The sequence below is a fragment of the Vollenhovia emeryi genome, unplaced genomic scaffold (genome assembly GCF_000949405.1).
Source record: "Vollenhovia emeryi isolate VEMERY1.0 unplaced genomic scaffold, V.emery_V1.0 DF939195.1, whole genome shotgun sequence".
Taxonomy (NCBI): Eukaryota; Metazoa; Arthropoda; class Insecta; order Hymenoptera; family Formicidae; genus Vollenhovia; species Vollenhovia emeryi.
In genome coordinates this window covers 1,008,199-1,027,263 of record NW_011967171.1, presented here as the reverse complement: position 1 = coordinate 1,027,263, position 19,065 = coordinate 1,008,199, and positions in this window count along the sequence as shown.

The window sequence follows — 19,065 nt, the reverse complement described above, 5'->3', positions numbered from 1 at the left end:
GTGTCCAGAAATCCAATAAAATTGTGCCACTGCGCGGATTACTCATCGAGGGCAGAACAGCGCGGCGGGACGTAAAACTCCCGAGTATTGAAAGTTGCAGTAAAAGTCGTGCACCCCGTGGAGTATTCTCCCTTACGGGCAACGATACGCCCCATACGGATCGTATTTCCCACAATTTGATGCGCAATCGATCGTGAGAAAGTTTAAGACATTGTTTCATACGCTATCTTTTTATAGTAATTGTTCGAAATCGGGCTGAGATTGGGGGTGGCGGTGCTCCGCGGTCCGAGGGGACACAAAATGCTATTAGCGGCGACCCGGGGCGCGCTGGATCGCTCTAAAACTTACAATTAGTATTAATTTTTGGCGGTAATTCCTCGCAAAGCGCGGAATATTCAGTTCTCGCGATGGAAGAGCTTCGAAATGAAACAAGGGACGGTCTCAAGAATGTCACAAAAAACAGTCAACAAGAGAACACTCTAGCTCGACGTGCCTTTGTCACGGCGATCTAACGTGTCGAGTCAGACGCGACTCTGTCAACACACGGGACAAGGTGAGCGCCAAGCGAAAATAACGCGGGCGATCAGCTGATGTTTCCTCATCGGGAGTCAGCTGAGCGTTCGCTATGATCAAAACAGCTGATCGCCCGGTCGAATGCGAACGATACCGAGCAGACGGAGGAGGTTTATCGTTCCGAATTTTCTTGAATAACCCGCTGGGTGGGTATGTAAACCACATCGCGGAGTCGGAGCCCGCTCTTTCTGCTCCGTCACTGGTAGAGTTCGAGATCACGTTAATCAATCGAGAATTTTGAAATTTGAAATCTTTATTGTAAATTGTTGTATAGTTCAGATTTTAAAATATAAACGTGTGATAGAGTCTGAAAACTGTAGCGAGGCGTGATTGTCTTGACGTGCTTCGACCCTATTTCCTTCCTCAACTTGCGTCTCTCTCTCTCTTTCTTATTCGCGAACAGTAATCAATCCATGACACAGTGAAATTATTTATAGAAACGCCGTGCGGATTTAACTAAATGATATATGTATAATAGAATATCTTTGTTCGTCCTCAGTGCAATTTTACGGAAAAATCGTTGCTCAACAAACAGACGTGACTACGTTAGGAAATTTTTTTCATCGTAGTTGTAGAAGCGCATCTGCTTTTCGTCGCTTGTGTCGTCGATCAACCGAAATCTAATCGAAGGGAAAGCCACCCCACGAGGTTCTCGTATAGGCCCCATGACGCTAGAAAGCGCGCATATTCGGGACATTATACGAGGATGTATCCCCGAAACCCCGTAGATTGGCGACGTTACTCGTCCCACGAAATTGCATCAGTAATCCCCGAACGCCTGCGGCATTTACATAAAAATAATTAGACATCTTCCCCTCAACAAGAACTCAATATTGTTGTAAGATGAAAGACAATTAGAAATTCATCTCATATCTATATGTACATATTTACCTGAATTATTTAGGGAATTATAGTTAGGTATCGCAGAGCGTTGCGAAACATTAAACATTCTCTTTAAAGTACGATCTAATTGTAAGTGCCAAGGTTTCACTTAAATCGCCCCGTTGACAATAATTTTATTTACCAATTTTTGTTTACACGTCAATAGTGAATTTCCACATATTCGAAATGTAAATTAAAGCATCCAATCAAGAAACCCACACACGAGAGATTATTATAACAGTTATGTAGCAAGCAGAGAATTTGCCAAACACCACTTGCACAAGTATGTATTTAATGTTGCGAGCTTACAATTCGCTCACCATTCGAATTTTATGACGCACGCCGAGTATTTTTACGACGGCGACGAATGAGTACGATCGATTTTCAAAGCGCCCCGATAAGGAAGCACCGCGTTTGACGTTTTATTTGATCTCCCTGTCCTAGTCGTCATTAGCCCCGTCCTATTACGAAGAAGACCGGTTCGATTGGATCCCTCTCAACTATGTCATCGAGATAAAAGGCAAGAACAAAGATGCAAAGAAGACGTTGGGTCCTTGAAACTAAGTCCAGCTTCTCTTTGTAATTCCCGTAACAAACGAAATAAGCAGTCAATGTACATTGTATTGTCAAACAAATGTACAGTGATGGACACTTTTTTAAAGAAATTTCGGAACGCGCATTTAGATTCAGGGCTAAGTTTCAAAATCTTCTTCTCCGGGAAATATTTTACTCGGTGATTATTCCGAAACCATTTTGAGCGTTTCCGATCTATAATATTTCCCGAGTAAAATTTTTTTCAGGGAAAAAGTTTTGGAATGTAAACCTGAGCCTACTTGCACGTTACTAAACTCATTGAAAAAAGTGTGTTGCAACGATTCTGTCTATCACTGTACAAAATCTAACTTGTTATAAAAAGTACTCAAATTTTCTTCTTCAAAATGCCGACTTGTAAATGTAATGCAAGCGTATTTCAATAAAACTTACAATCATTAATTTATTGAAAATTTAAGCTTATGCGTATAAAAAAGCATAATAAAATTTTATTTTGTAAGTAATGTGCGTCTTATTATACAAAATTAAGGAAAGATCAATCGTATGAATGGAGAAAACAGCGCGAATGGGGAAAGACAATGAAGAAGGTACACGGAAGAAACAGCGAGCTGTTCCCGAGGAATCGGGAATGGGAACGAACTCGCCCAACGTCGAAATCCGTTCCCGAGAAAATACCAGAGCTCCCGGGGTTTGCGTAATGGGACGGCGCGTAAGGGGTTCCATGTACCCCGCGTACACTCGCTTAACGTGTACGGGGGCGCGCGAGAACATCCATCAAGGCCAGCATGACGCACCGCGAGCACGATACGCAGCTGCTGATCTCCGCTCTTCCATGTCGGGCTCCGACACGCTCTCCGGACAGGCAGTGGGTCTCGACGGGATCTAAGAGGGTAGATGTTTGCACGGGGATAAGGGTAACCTTGAAGACGAGGGACAAAAGGGGGCCTACAAAACTCACAATCGACGCCATTCAACTGGATAACTTTATACTGCGCAATTCAGCCTGAACTATCTCAGGCAGTTAAAAGAGAGACGAACGATACGGAGGGACGTTTAAGATGTCTCCTTGAAATAGAGAGTTCAATCCTGAGACTTTTGTATCGAAACATCAATCGATTAGAAATTCTGCTCATTAAGCAGGGCATATTTTTTTAATTATCGTTCATCTCGACTGGAAAAATGCTTAACAAGATTTGTATATTTAATGTGTATAGAAAATTCCTCTATTATGATTATATCAAAATTTAATCACTAATCTTTATTCGCACTAATAACATGATGTAACAATGGATTTTCCACTAAACTGATTTCACTCCAAGGGCAATAAATTAACGATGAAACCAATAGACGATGCTTATTAATTTAGCAAAATCCCTGCTTTCTCATATTAGAAGCTTATCTACAGGAACTCTCTTATAGGGAACTTTCCTCTATATTATACATCAATTTTGTAAACAAGCTAAGAAACCTCATAAAGTTTATTTTTACTTAAAATTTTCAATCAAGTTCTTCCATTTATTATCTTTCACTGAATAAAAAGAATAATCAGGAAGTAATTATAAAAATTAAATTCTATTAATTATGCAAATTCGTTATTTTACCGCTAAAAATATCTCTAAAACTCAAACAACAGATGATTACATGTTGCTCGGATACGTCTAATATTATTGTATGATATACGAGCATGTGTGCTCTTCTCTTCAAAGATTACGAGTTAGGCTTGCATAATTTTCGCTGCGCGTCGATAATGAATACGTTAACAAATTTTACGATAACGATGCGCAACGAATGGATATCGAAAGACGATCACGGACGAACGATGGAAGCAATCTAGTCGAGTGTCATCAAGAACGAAAACCAGATACTCTTTTCTTTCCACCGCATAAATCAACGTACATTTATGCACAGGCTTTACGACTTTTGCGTCGCAATATGCATATCGTCTTCCCTTTTACGCGCGTCTGCGACGGAGTGTGGATATTTCAACGCCAGTCTCGCGGCCCGCAGCCGAGATCTTTGTCGGATACTTAAACTTTGATATTTCCATGAATTTTTTAGCGCGCCATGAATAAGCGTACTGCCGCGTATTCGCCATAGTGAACGTTCGTATGTCGCGAGTGCGTATTCGGGCGCCTCGCGGCTGTCTGCATACGGCAAACTTTGCCGCAAGCTGTTGCAACATCGCGCGCTGTAACGCGCGGAGACAATCGAACAGTTAGGTACACTGAAATCTCAAATATCGCGCACCCTCACGACCCCCACGTTCTCGTCTCGCGCACATAAAATGCAACAAAAGCGCGATAAAGGGAGGAAAGAATTCTACACTACTGATAGTCGGATTGTTATCAAGTTGCTCTTCCCTGATAAAGTAAGTTGAAAATATTCACAAAACATCGTAATGAGATGGTAAACTTGCGCGACAAACCTGGAAGTGTAACTTAATATTATTAAAATTATTTTTGTTTCTTAAAGATTAATGATAACGACAAAGATATAAATAATGATCAAGCTTTTTATACGGCACTAACTGGCCTATGTTTTTTAATACAGAAAATTTATCGCTAAAAATGTTACCTCAACCAGGGTTTGAGCCTGGACTTCCCTGCTCTCAAGGCAAGCGTCGCACCAATTCGATCACTGACGCATGTAAACACATGCACATTTTTCGCAATAAATTTTCTGTATTAAAAAACACTGGCCGGTTAATGTCGACTAAAAAGCTCGATTATCGTTATTTATTAAAGAGATTTTTAAGTTAAATACGAAAATAATTTTTAGTTGTTATTTTCCACAACAAAAGACGTTTCTTCGACATTTTAATCTGCGATAATTTAAAAAATGTATAGTTGAAGCATACACCCCGTTATACCGATAAAGTTAAAAGTGTGATACTGCTTTCATCGGAGCACAGTAATTAGAAACTTGGACGATGGTTAATCACGCAAAGACACATACCACACCATGGTTCAGGCTTTGCTTTGTTCTTTATGAACGATCTCTAATAATAATTTCGTATCTGTTATGATCTAAGCATCTAAAAGGCTGAGGGCATTGTGCACGCGCGTACACGTGTCTCCGTAGTTACTTGTCGTTGCAATCGCAGATGAAAAGGAAAATAAACACGAAAGGCAGGTACACATCGTTTGTTTAAATCTATTTATAGTTTTTAAACGTGAAATACAAACAAATTTTGCAAAGTATTATACTATAAATTTCATTGTAAGAAGTTAGAACGCATTAGTAAAAAGATTACAAAATGTAGTCAAAATAATCGTCAGTAGGATATGAGATAATAATAATAATTTGACTGTAGAAATACTTACTTCAAAGAGAAAGAATGATTTCGAGTATATTTCATGTAGATATCCCTCACACTTATGCTTCTAATATCGAGCAAAAGTTTACTTATTGAAATCTCGCCATAGAAATCTCAAATAACGATCTAGAAACTGTACTAACGTGTGGGATGGCGCGTGGCTCACAATCAGTGTGAATATCGTCACTTCGTGTACGAAGGGTCCCGGATTCGAAACCCGTTACCGAACCGAGTCCCCGATGAGACTTCGATGTGGGACAGAGATAGGGAGATGGTGAGCAACGATGATAAAAGACAGCGTTTAAATAATTGTCAAAGCACGAGCAGCCTTAGATTTATATTAAACGTATAAATAAAAGTGTTCATACCAGTCATGTCGCTGTAAGTCCCTTTTTTTATATTTCAGATTAGAAAAGCATTTCGGGTTAGATATTAGATTTTTATGAATTGAATGTTAATGTTATAAAATGCATAATAATTGTACATATACAAAATTTTAATTATAAACATATGCGTTATTTTTTACTTTACAATATCTATTTTGTTGTTATCTGATTCGGACAATACTAGATCAGAGTAGCGAGATTTATACTAAATGCTTTCGCAAAATTATTTACTTCGCAAAACGAAGGAAACGGACTTACATCATGATATCACTCAAACACGATGAAATCCATTCTGTTATACGCAACAGTTACAATAATACATCATTTCACTCCATTAAACAACTGCTGATGCCAGGCGTCATCGATTTCGTCGTCGTAAGGAGCGAGTGAAGTATCGCTCATCGGCGTCATTTAATCGTGATAACGCGGAGGAGAGGCGAGACGCCAGTTTCACGCGCGCAATAATACGTCAAATGACGCGGCAGTCTCGCAGGACAATCGTTTGCAGGGCGGTAGAGTGTCGAAATGCAATTCATCGTGCTGTAGGCAGAACTCTCTCTCTCTCTCTCTCTCTCTCAGATATACAGGGTGTGTCCTAATACCCATATGTCCTGTAGATGATAGATAGACCGGGGCAAACTGAATAGAAAATTCCTATACCATTTTGCAAAATTCGCAATAGTTATCGAGAAATTTATTTTAATGTCTGAGCGAACGAGAGCGTAGAAGGCGGCAGGCCGGACTCGACAGGCAACGGTGGGTCATCATCTAATAGCGAGAGGTGGAGCGACGCGCCAAAAAAAGTTGTCACGCAGCAAGGGGCGAGCGGGGAGTGTATGTATACTGAAGCTCGCCGCTCGCTGATGTTAATACTTGCGCATTAACATCTTCATCGGCATTGTAGGCGACACATTACGGGAGAGCTGCAAATTGATTGGCAACACACTTCTTGGAGCTAAAACTTGGACGTAGTTTTTGGATCGTGGACACAAGGCTTAATGATTATACACTACTGTATATTCTCTAGACTTTGTTGAAGGGACTAAATTAAACGATCAATCTTTTGTAAAACAAAGTGTATGTGTTTTATTTTGTAGGACAGACGCTGGTGTTCATGCTTTAGGCAACACTGCTCATGTGGAGCTCGAAAATAAATATAATACGATATATGATTCGTCACATGTAAAGCAATGTGTCAATCGTTATTTTGGCCGTTGTGGTCATACCATTAGGTAATTCGTAAAAGCATTTATCTTAATGTTAGTACATCTATTCTACTGTTTACTGTTTTGCTTTGTTTGTTAAAATTATGCTTTTCATAGATTGCTGGATTGTATACCCATGCACGGTTTCCCAGACGCCTATGTACGAGAGTGAGTATACTTTTTTAATTATTAACGCTGTACCGCGATGCTGGTTTTCTCGCTTGGCTTTGTACTGCGAGTAGCTGAGACGCATATTTGAATTTACACCTCGACTTTTTCATATCGAAATTCACGTCAGGGTAAAAGCGTTTCGTATGTTCTATTCAGGGTTGGGAAGTAACTCGTTACTTGTATAGACGGGACGGGGGTACAACGGGCCCCGAAAGCCTCTCGATGCCCTCGCACGCACTCGACGCATCAATCTTCTTCGCCAACAATGTTCGCGTAAATTACCCTCATCGATATCAAAGTGACGAGGGTGGCAACCAGCGACGGCCGGCGATGGAGCTTGCGGAAGAGATCGACCCTTATCTCGCGCGTACGTTAGAAAATTGAGTTTACAAAGAGAGAGACCCTCGCGAGAAGACCTATCCTCGAAAGAAGGAAAATCTCGATCTTTTTTTTTTCTTCCCGTCATTCGCATACGCTGAACATTTCATCGCCCGCTCTGCAACGGCATCCGCCGAGGGGCATCAACGCTTTCCCACACCATCAGGGAACGCGGATGAAGAATACTATTTAATAAACCTTGTTTGCAGGAAATCCACTTCGGTGTATACCGATATTATTGCGCGCGATAATTTATTAATAAGTTCAACGTCCTTTAGCGTTTCATTAAATCTAGAAGAGTTCAGATTATTTTGGTCTTTTGAGAAACTCATAAAATTACTCGCAATTTTATAATTATTTATCATATAGTATTATCTGCGTACTTCTTTTATTATCCAATTTTCTTGTTGTTGATTTTTAATTTAGAAAATATTTGAAAATTTAATTAATTTTTATTTACACGCGCATTCGAGCGTACTTCCCAGTGAGAACACTAACGTCGAATCGACGTCGATGGGGTCAAAACCGCGTCCCAACCGTCAGTTTTAAAAAATAATTGAAAGTTTTGCATTTTTATTTTTGTGTTAAATTTTGTATTTAAATTAATTTGTATTAAATTTTGTAGTAAATAAGTTAACTTGGCAGTTTTTTCCCATAAAATCTTAAAAGTATTCAGAACGACAAACGTCGTAACTTAATACAAAAAATGAAGTTCCAAAACTTAATTATTTTCGAAAACTGACGGCTAGGACCCTGTTTCGACCACATTGGCGTCGATTCGACGGTAATGTTCTCGTTGGATTATTTATCATATTAAGTATAATTCCCTAAGTCGTACGCGCGCGCACAGCAAAAATAATACTAAATGCAATAGAGTTAAATAGATCCAGGGTTAACCGAGTCGAAATTTTGGTACTATTTGGACACTTTTAAAAATAATTTACGCCTACTTAGCTGATCTATACACCTATACATAGATCAACAATAACCTACTTTGATGACATTATATTTTTTTACTCCTCCCTTGAATCTTTAATTAAAAAAATTTACTTTAACTCCTATTTAAAAGGACCTCCGCCGAGCGAAAGCAACACGCTGCGTGCGGACTTGATCTTCCAGCAGGTGGGCAAAAGCAACACGCCGCCAAATACTTCAATGCTAAATTGGCAAAAGTAGAAATTTCCGACACTAGCAATTTTCAAGTAAAGTTTGTACTTGCAGTTCGACCTCTTTTACTGTCTTAGGTCCTACTAAATAATAAACTTAAAAGTTCAACATAGAGCCAAAATTTCGACTCGGGTGGGAAAGTTACTTTATAAAAGTATTTAGTTACAGTTACAGTTTTTTCACTAAAAATGTAACTAGTTACAGTTACAACCAGGGCCGTGGTGCGTCACACGCGGCCGCGCGGTTTGATCGGCTTCGCGGTTTGATCAGTCCTACTTTCCCGCGCTAATCAAGTGGCCGAATTCGTTTACACCCGGTCCCGCTTAACTTGCAATTAGAACCGGCTCTGGTTACAAGTTATCAATTCTGAAAAGTAACGCGTTACAGTTACGGTTACGCCGAAAGTAACGAATCATTACTTGGCAGTTACTTCCTTGCAATGAAAATAAAAATATCAAATCTGCATGTAAATTTTTAAATGTCGATGAAGACGTTAATGCGCAAGTACAAAGCTTAATGCACGCAGAAAATTTTCTCTTAAAATATACCCTGAAAATCATGTAATCATGGGACAATATCATGGCATTTCGAAAAACTTTATGAGAGTCTCTGAAATTTTACCATACATTTTACTAGTAATTACATTTAGTACACAGTTTACTAGTAAAATGTATGGTAAAATTTAAAATAAAGTTCTCTGAAATGCCGTATCGTCCCACGATTACATGATTTTCAGGATAAATATTAAGGGTAAATTCTCTCCATGTGCGATCTGTGGAGATTTAAAATACATCGAAAAAATGTAACTGAGTTAAGTTACAGTTACAGATGAAGAGAAAGTAACGAAGTTAAGTTAGATTTGCCAAAAGAAGTAACTGTAATTGTAACTTCGTTATACAAGTAACGAGTTACTTCCCAACCCTGAATAGAACATACGAAACGCTTTTGCCCTGACGCGAATTTCGATATGAAAAAGTCGAGGTGTAAATTCAAATACGCGTCTCTGGATGCAGCGACATCCCGATCGCGCTATAAATTATTAGCACAGTAGCACGCCCCGAGCATAGCCGCGATACGTACACGGCAGAGTTTGTAACGCGATCTTAAATCTTCCTCAGGCGTCCTCGGCCTAAACTCGGGGAGAAAAGCTACGGGCGGGCGAGGGATTATACCGTAAAAGTTTCGACCGAATCAGCGACGGCGTTAGTGCGCCAACGATAGCGAGCTTAATGTACCGTTATGATCTTTATGGTCGCCGTTTATAGGCCATTATGATTGAGTTTTCGCGCCAAAACAGACTCGGGACGCTGCACGGGGGAATCTTACGGGTTTTTACGGTCCTCGTCGTAAATGTCTTCAGAAACGGCCGGAGCCGAGAGAAGTCAGCATTTCAGAGAAAATTATTTTTTAAGTACCAAGTTTCCGCGCGAAACGCCCGTCTCCACTCGCGACGATCCAGTTCAACATTTTCCTGAGTAACTTCGCTCCTAAGAGGGAGCGGGTAACTTACTTTTATACAAATGAAAGTCAGCACTCTGCTAAGCGCTGCTGGATGTAACGTATAAACGCTTTTACCCCTCGTTGATTTACATGCTTCTTTTTTTACTTCCTCGTATTAATCGGCGTAACGTGGAATAACAAGAGCTTGTGCCCGATAATAATCCACTTTCCCATTGGCATTCAGGCACCACCTAAGGAACATCATCGTGTCTGGTAAAGTCTATTCCTGGGCGTCCCCTAACGAAGCTTATTTTAGTCTCCGAAGAGCCGAAGGGTGCTTGTCGAATAATTGCATTAATTGCAAAATCTTCCCCGTCTCGCAGCGCCTGTTAACCAAAAACCGGAGATCTTCAAGAGGTCTCCGTGTAGCGTTTCACGTTCCCCGATACGCGGCAATTTCAATCAAAAATGGAGGGCTGCCACCGAGCAAACCCACCAAGATACTATCTTCAATTGTGCGGCAGCGTACGGTGTATTGCCGCACGTTTTGTCGGCCCGATCTCCCGCGATTAATTCGATAGAGCAAATTGCGATTAGAAAAACGTGCCTGCCGTGCCGCAACGACCGGACGGTAACCCCGTTATGCGTTTAAGTGCACGCGACAGAATGCATAATGCAGATAGAGTCACGACAGGTCGACGAGTCGGCGCGGCTCGTACGCAGGCTCGCAGGCCCGAGATAATCTGACGGCAAAGATTATCTGAAGCGGTGATGACGTTCTTTCGAGAGGAAGCGTGTTAATTCAGTCCCGTCCGCAGGGATTTGGACTTTGGGACTCCCCTATCCGTATGATCGACTAGCACCTCCCGCGGGAGATACGCAGGATACGCTGCAGTTACAAGGTTCAAGATTAGCTGCGAGAGATCCGCAAGTCTCCCTTTCTGTCTACCGCGCGCGGTGGAGGCGACTCTTTCTCCCGACATCGCGAAATCGAAAATCCTTATCGCCCACCGTGCCGCATGAGTGACTCTTCTTACGGTTTATCGACACTTTACGATGCTCGCGCGACAGCTTTATCTGTATTTATTATACATCGCATATTTATTCCCTCGGAGCTGCCGCAAGTTCGGAGAACGATGTCTCCGAGGGAAATATTTTCGCCTCGCTTTCTCTAGTCCCGAGGTTATCTCACGTTACGATGGTAAACAAACGTCTCGGTAGAATCGAAGCTCGGTCAAACATTGTTGTGGTATAGACAGTGCTATTATCTTTCATGAAAGCGTCGCAATGATAGTACCAGTCTCACTTATTATTTCACATATTAATATTAAATTCCATAGTTACTTTCGATATTTTTTCGTGCATTAGAAGAAGGAAGATATTTAATTCTGATGATAATACGGAGGATAATACGGAAAATGATGTAATAGAAAATATCAATAATGTCAATTTACATTTAGATGTAATCCATTCTATAAGAACTTTGTAAAAAACGGAACAATTAATAACTCACACAGCACATAAAACTAAAACATGACTAAAAGACATCGTTTTGTAGTTGTCTTTTCGGCTAGACGAAAAGTTGTCTAAAAGATGTCTTCTTATAGCACATAAAACTAAAAGATGACTAAAAGACATCTTTTTGTAGTCGTCTTTTCGGCTAGACGAAAAGTTGCCTAAAAGATATCTTTTTGTTAATTTATTCTACCAGCCTTTAACACCTTTCAACTGGTCAAGTTATATCAACGTGTAATTTTATGTTTTTACCCTACGGGAGCGCTGTCGACTACAATCATAGGCATTTAAAAAAAACAAACATATTATCGGCATCTTGTTTTGCATGCAAATATGTAAAGTAATACACAAATATATCGAGGGAGCTCACTACTGTATAAATAAAAAGTAATGATTAATGAACATTATCTCTCGCGCATGTTATGTCATTTTAACCGACTGCATGGCGAGATACGCATCGCGTTTCATTATGTTTTGTAATTCGGGGGAAAGGCTTCGCAAGCGAAACAACATCGATAACTACGATATTCAATTAGTCCGCGAAGAGAGGTGGCACCCAGATAAAATATCCTCTGCGGAATATTACTATATCACGCTCGTTTGTTTACAGCGCACGCGCCACAGTATTTTACAACGGCTACCCTCTCATTAGTGAAGCAAAATTACCCGGATTCGATTATCTTCCGCGACGCGATAGCGGAAACGCGCCGCGTGCACCGTCATCGACTGCGCGCTTCATTTTTGCGCGCGACATTTCCCTCGGCCGCTTTTAATGATCGGTGATCAATCCGATCCGGCGATTTCGCAGTTTTGACTTCCGGGATCGCAAGCGGCATCGCAACCTGGATCAAACTGTCTGGCCGGACCGGCCGGCCGGCCTGCGTAGACAAGGGGGCAGATAAAATCGGTATTACGTTTAGGGACACGCACGTGCAAACCTATTAACGAACGCACGCTCACGCGTCCGACCGCGCGCGGGCGCGCTATAACTCACGTGTGTAACACGCGCGCGCAGGGACGCCGACGATCGCCGTGATTTACGTGCCACCGCGATACCGCCACCTCCTGCTTCGCCCCCCCATCTGAATTTCGTGCCATCCTATTAACCTCCGCACCCGAGTGTTGCTATGAAATTTCGGAAAATGGTCCGACTTCCTGATACATTCTCTGTATGTTTACGACGGAAATAATTCCCAACTCCATTCCCAAGTTTCAACGGAAGTTTCGATATTTTCATTCATGACGCGATAACGTTAATTCCATAGAGTTTTGTAACAGCGCGACAATTATACGGAGCTAAAAAATATTTTGTGTTAAATAAGCCGTTCTACATTACAGCTTTCTATGCGTACACACGCGCGCACAAATATTTCGTGCTACGTCTAATATGTCAGAATTAATAATTCAGTAAAACAGAGGTAATCTCCAGCTCTCATATCGCATGCAAAATTTATTTTTATAACAATTTTAATGTACCATTTTCAAAATAATTCACTATTATAATTTTTAATATTAAATTTATATAATAATTAATCAAAATTTTATGTTTAACCTAAACTTAACAGTAATCCACTAAAGTAAAAATTACTATTAATTATTTGAAAATATTATTAATGTTATAAATAATAAATATATCTTTAAATAAATATTATAAATAAAATAAATCTAAAGTAGATCTAAAATCTTTATTGCAGCACTCGTATTTAATCAACTCAAAATGTTTGTAAGACACTTTTATTACATTATTTTATAATTAAAATTAAATATAGGTACAGTTCCTGCAATATAAAAGATGAAAGTTTACTTAATTTTGATCATACAATTAGCTCTAAATGTGTCATTTTATCAGATCCCGAGGCTTTGTATCTGTCCTGGCCGCGATGAAAAAAAATCAGGGCTAACTCGCTCTGTTCTCAAATCTCGGCGAAAGTTCCAAGCTCTAGAGCAAGAAAGAGAACTCGGTTAGGCAGTCATATGCAAACGCTGCGCGAATGCGGAAGCGTTTTAACGAGCTCGTTTCGGCTAGGCGGTGCGGACGTTAACGATATTTTAATTGATAAAATTTCGCAGACGCCGGTAGACGCCCGTAGCGGGGACACAAATTTCCAATTTTCTCTGTCGCGAGATGGCGAAAAAGTTTAATTGCCAGCGTCCCGCCGGCGCTGCTCGCGCGGAACTTTTTAAAGCATTTCCGGTCGACTTGGACGGTCGCTTTTTACCGGCTCTCTCGAGGAAAATTGAACAAAAACTGCGCGGTTTCGCAGTAAGTGAGAGGATATTGTTTTAAAAAGGGTTTTTCTTTTCACGAAACTCAGAACGTGTGTACACGAAATCATGAATGCCTTAACGCTTTGATTCATATTCGAGTACATTCAGAGCACGTGCAGTTTGTTTGAACGTTCGCACTGCGCGACTGTTGGTTATTGGAGAAATTATTATTATTACCATTATTATTTTATTAATTATTACTTATTTCATACACATAACTAATATAACTAATAATTCATATAACTGTTTATACATTCATTATATGTGTTATATATTATATATTATTAGTACTAAAAATGACAAAACGCGCGCTTCGCGCACGCAGTTTGTGGTCGAGCATTGTATATTTTTTAGAATTTGTATACATGCAAAGAAGTAATTGCATGCGCAACGTCAATTTAGAATAAAAAGTAATTTATCACTCACTGATACGATTCGCAACAGCAGAGTTGTACATCGTTAACTATTGTATATGTCAAACTGTGAAAATACAAATATGTATATGATTATTACAGAGTAATTATGTAAAATCGAAATTATTCTATTAAATATACTTTATATTTTATATTTTTTAAAATAGATATTAATTAAAATAATTATATAGGATATTGAAAAAGTCTTTATTTAAATATAAATTCACAAAATTGTATGCGTATGGTTTTGTCTCTAACACTTATTCGAATCCTCGTTCGATTCATTTGAACAAATAAAATAAAAACACAGAACAGACGCTTTATTTTGCACAAGTAGCAAATAACATAAAAATGTAAAACACTTACCTCACCGATTTTTCCGCTGTTGCCCGATGTCTCCTTGGCCTCATTCTCCTCTCAGATTTCCTTATTACACTTACACACACTCACTCGCGAAAATCTTCGATCGCGCGAAATTTCGGGCACTCCCGTACGCGATGTGAGATACCGCGAAACGCACGAAATATTATTAACAAATATCGCGTGACTCTCTATCGTACAAATTACTCAAACTAACAACTTGCATTGTTGATTCGGAAGAATAGGATAAATCACTTTTGAATTGGCGATATAAAACGCAATGCGAGCGAGCATCGGATGCATAATCTGCGGTAAAGAAGTAATTATTAGTCCGCAACGAAACGATATTTCACAATCTTTGTCATTCACTCTAATCCTCGAAATAAATTATGTGAGCGAAATTTCCAGCGATAAATAGTTGTTGTTCATTGCAACAATTGATCGAGATGATTTTCGATTACATTTACATAATGTAACGACGTGCGACAAGCGACTTTCTTTACTTCCTGCCCGTTCGAGTTGCGAAAAACGACAGAGCGAATTACAGCACGAACGCCGAAATCGTGCAAAATCCTCTCTTTTCCCGAAAATGGAATGGATTACACGAAATCGATAGATAATTAAAAGCGCGGTGCGTAAACGAGATATAACCGCGACAAAGTACCACGGTTTCATTCATATTTTAGGTGAGTTAGTCTCGTGAAATATCTATGTATATGTTGATAAAGAGCCGTCGTCTCAATATGCAATTCGTTCCTCATTACAAGTTGTAGAAACTTAGTAATTAATCGAGGAACATTACTCGTTACTGATAAAGGTGTAGAAATCGATAGCGTTTTATCCCTACGTTCGTCGCGATCGAGTCTTGGAAACCGATAACGCAAAAGTAATACCACGCACGGAGCGACTCTCGCCGCTGCTTGCCGGCACGACGTTCGGCGAGCGAGTGATAGTGAGGCGACCTTCAGGTAAACTATGGCCCGCGTAACGTCGCACGATACCGCGCCGAGTGAAAATCAACAACAAAACGTTGTGAATTCGTTGTCCCGTCTACGAAATTGAAAATTCCGTACTTATTATTTCACATTACTTTGTTCCGCGACTGTTACTACGTTTTGTGTATCATTCGGCGGCCTTATTGGTTAAATTAACGATTAATTTCTGTTCAATCGAGAAAATGTTTCGAAACAAAATTGTTGTTACTTAAATTCTAATTACTAATTGTAAGATTGGAGATTTTACCTCAATAGTTGGTGTATACAAATGTATATTATAATATTAAATTGCAAATCTTCATTTATTGTGGGCAAAAATTATCGATTTATTTACTTTATTAATAATATAAATTGGTATTAAATACTTTATTGGAAATAGCATTACGCGCGCTATTTGGTTCTAATTTATATTTATTCATGATCTTCTTCGCACATTAAGATTTTTTTCGTGTGAAGAAGACGTAATCTGACGTTGACACTCTGTCAAAATACATATTACATGATTTTCGCACTGACAGCTACTCGTACGACAGTACAAAGCCAAGCGAGAAAACCAGCATCGCGGTACAGCGTTAATAATTAAACGTCTTACATACCTTTTTAAAAAGAAGATTCGTTATCGTTGTATCTCATTAGAAGAATGAGAATTTCTTTTATTCTTCTTCACTCAATTAGATATTTAACTTTAACTTCATTTTCTTTAACTTTTTGTTTAGTCTCTAAACAAACGTATATCTCTTACTTAACTTTAACTTCATTTTAAATTACTTAACTTTCTCTAAGTATATTTTTGCACAACTGTCAAAATTCACATGCGAGCTGAAATGACACGAATCTAAAAGAGAAGTGAAGCACAACCGCGCTTCGAGAAAACCAATTGACATCGCGGAAAAGAGACGTCAACTGTTTGACGACATTCGCGCTGGTAACATCTCTTTTTTAGAAAGAGAAGAGATATACGTATATACCCACATTAATTATTTATGAATAATCATATTATATTTAGGTATCTGCCAAACATTGAAAGAATTTAGGTCACAGCTATGAAACGTCGTCTTCAGCTAAGTCGAAACAGCGTCTCGAATAACAACAGCCGCGGGGCGCAAACGTTTAGGCGGGAAGCACCCGCCGCGAATGTGCCGCGATGTACGTAAGTACAAATTTATGTTCTAAGGCATTTATGACTCTATGCGCACATCCATTCTGCGTAAGACACGAGTATTGTCTTATACGGTCTGATGTCTGAGTCATTAATTTTAGAAAGCAGCGTGTAAGCCACCTTCCCGTAGAACCTTCGTGGAATCGACGCGGCACGGCCGGTTTACGCCCGACGATTGTAAATTACAACCAAGCGTGCCGGTATCACTTCCCACACGAAGCGATGCTCCATTCCGTACCGCGCGTGTTTCACGGAGTCGGTCTTGGCTCGCTGTTACGTCGATCCCTCGGCCGTAATCGTCGCCGACCTTCGGGCGCGCGATCGAGAAGTTATCCGCTCGTTTCGCCGAAGAAGCAGGTCGCGCTCGCCAGGTCCAGGAAGCTCCGTCGCCGATGCACACCATCCGGACGAGAGCGCGCCTCGATACCGCACCGTCCGTTACCACGTTCGCTCTGTTCGAGATAGCGGACGAGGACACGCGCTTGTACATTTTCCCACGGATTTCCACCGACCGGAGCGGACGCTTCTCGGAAATATCTCGCGAATCTGCGCGCTTAGTCATGCCGCGAGGTGCATACTTCAGACTTGATACGGCTCCGTTGTATATTTTCCGTCGTCGCCCCTTCGAGAAACCGCCGCGCGAATCGTGAAGATCTCCAATTCCCAGGATGTATCAATACATTCGCGATATTCGCGCGCTTATTGCTGATCGATATCTCGCGGAGTTGTTGCCCTCGCGGCGGAAATGAGCGAATGATCGCAGATGTATACACGGAGAGAAGTTTCTTTCAGAATTTATTCTGAAAATCGTAGGACAACACGGCAGTTCGAAGAATTTTACGGGAGTTTTTTGAAATTTTATCATACATTTTACCAGTAATATGGTTCTTCAAAATGTTATGTCGTCCCGCAATCACATGATTTTCAGGGTAGATTTTAAGAGAAAATTCTTTCCGTGTACAAAGGTTTAGAAATATTTGGAAACGTGCGAGTCTTCTATCTCTTTTTTTTTTCTTTAATTATATAATAGTTGTATTATTCGTTATATTATATTATAGTTTTTTCATTTTGTACTGTTACTTCCTTTCATCGACCAAATCTCTCATTCTATTGAGATATTTCTTGTCCGCGTTATGTAATAGCCATTGATTAACTAAATTTATTAAAAAATGAGATAAAACTAATTTGATGTACGTCAATCAAACTGGCAATATATTTATTCGTTTATTTACAACGTTTCGGCTCCATTTCGAGTCCTTCTCAAACAAACTGAAACCATGGGATATTAGCATGTAATTAAAATAATAAACCAAAGATAAAAAAACCAGCACACTAGTTGAACAATTAAAGTGGGTATACCTTAGCCTTAGATAGAATCAAATTACTTATTAGCGCGAACATGAAGTATCACGTAAGATGTGGCAGCATTTCACGAAACTGTAGGTGTAAAGTGTGGTAATAAATTAAAAGAAAAAGTGTATATAATAACAGTAATTAACATTAAATAAATAAATGGATAAAAAATGAATAAATTAAAAGCAAGTTAAGTTAGGTTAAATGTAGTCGAATCTGGTGAACTTACAAGTTGCCGCAGTCAATTTTTGTGAAAATCATGATCGATTATTAAAACAAAGCTTGTCTCTAGGGACATGTCCTCAACAGATCGTTAGTCGTTAGTCGTCGACGCTCGTCTGTTGAGGACATGTCTCTAGAGACAAGCTTTGTTTTAATAATCGACCATGATTTTCACAAAAATTGACTGCGGCAACTTTTTCGTGAAATACTGCCACATCTTACGCGATACTTCATGTTCCCGCTAATAAGTAATTTGATTCTATCTAAGTTTGCTTGGGAAGGGCTCGAAATGGAGCCGAAACGTTGTAAATAAACGAATAAATATATTGCCAGTTTGGTTTACGTACATCAAGTTAGTTTTATCTCATTTTTTAAATTTCGCTGGCGACAAGAAGGAAGACTTTTATTGTAAATTTATTAAGATGTTGTAAAATGAGAAGATAGACTTGAAGAATGTTAATAATTCATTTTCCTATTGTAAGTGAGAAGGGAGAACTTGCCTCCCTTGTACAGTTCGGTTGCATGGGAGACTTGAATAAGTCGGAGGGGTCGAAGGTAGACTTATGCGAGAGAGATGTTCATTACGAATGTATGATAATGATTGTATTTATTTTAGCGAATCAGAGATAGTTATATAATTTAAAGTAGGGCTCGCTATTATACGTTTAAACGGAAACACGTTTATACGTATAATTAGCTATCCGTTTATT